The sequence below is a fragment of the Etheostoma spectabile genome, chromosome 8 (assembly GCF_008692095.1).
Source record: "Etheostoma spectabile isolate EspeVRDwgs_2016 chromosome 8, UIUC_Espe_1.0, whole genome shotgun sequence".
Lineage (NCBI taxonomy): Eukaryota > Metazoa > Chordata > Actinopteri > Perciformes > Percidae > Etheostoma > Etheostoma spectabile.
The window spans coordinates 26,955,254-26,955,848 of NC_045740.1; positions in this window are offsets into that span (position 1 = coordinate 26,955,254).

Genomic DNA, 595 nt, shown 5'->3' on the forward strand with positions numbered 1-595 from the left:
ATTCTACATAAATATGAAAAACACAGACACAGTTTTACAGGCAAAAAGCAATACAGTTGCTGCTTCCTAAAACAAGAAGTAAAGCTGGCAAAAAAATAGTCGATGCTGTAAATACGTAAATCACAAGGCTTATCAATAGGCCTATCACTTCCCCATCAGTCAGGCACAAGATCTGACCATAATTACACTTGTCCTTTCCATAAACTGTTGTTGCTTTAGCCTATTATTAGAGTTGCAACCCAGGTAATAGTGAGAACAAATAAACAACACAAAAACATAATCCAAATCGATGTACGCATTGGCACACAGCTCAAGAAGCCGGCAAATAGCCTATTAGGGGTGGAACGGTACACAGAAGTCACGGATCGGTTCATACCTCAGACAATACGGTTCGGTACAATGGAGGGAAAAGCAAAACAAAAATGCACAAGGCAATTTTTTTATTGTGCATGTCTAGGCCGACTAGTGTTATACAGTCTCTCCCCTGAGTGTGTAAAGGGAGATGTAAACAATGATTACCCCACATCATGTCTAGACTCCATCTGGAACTTGTAATCAAAACAAGACAATCAGCTATAAAACTGAAAATACAGCA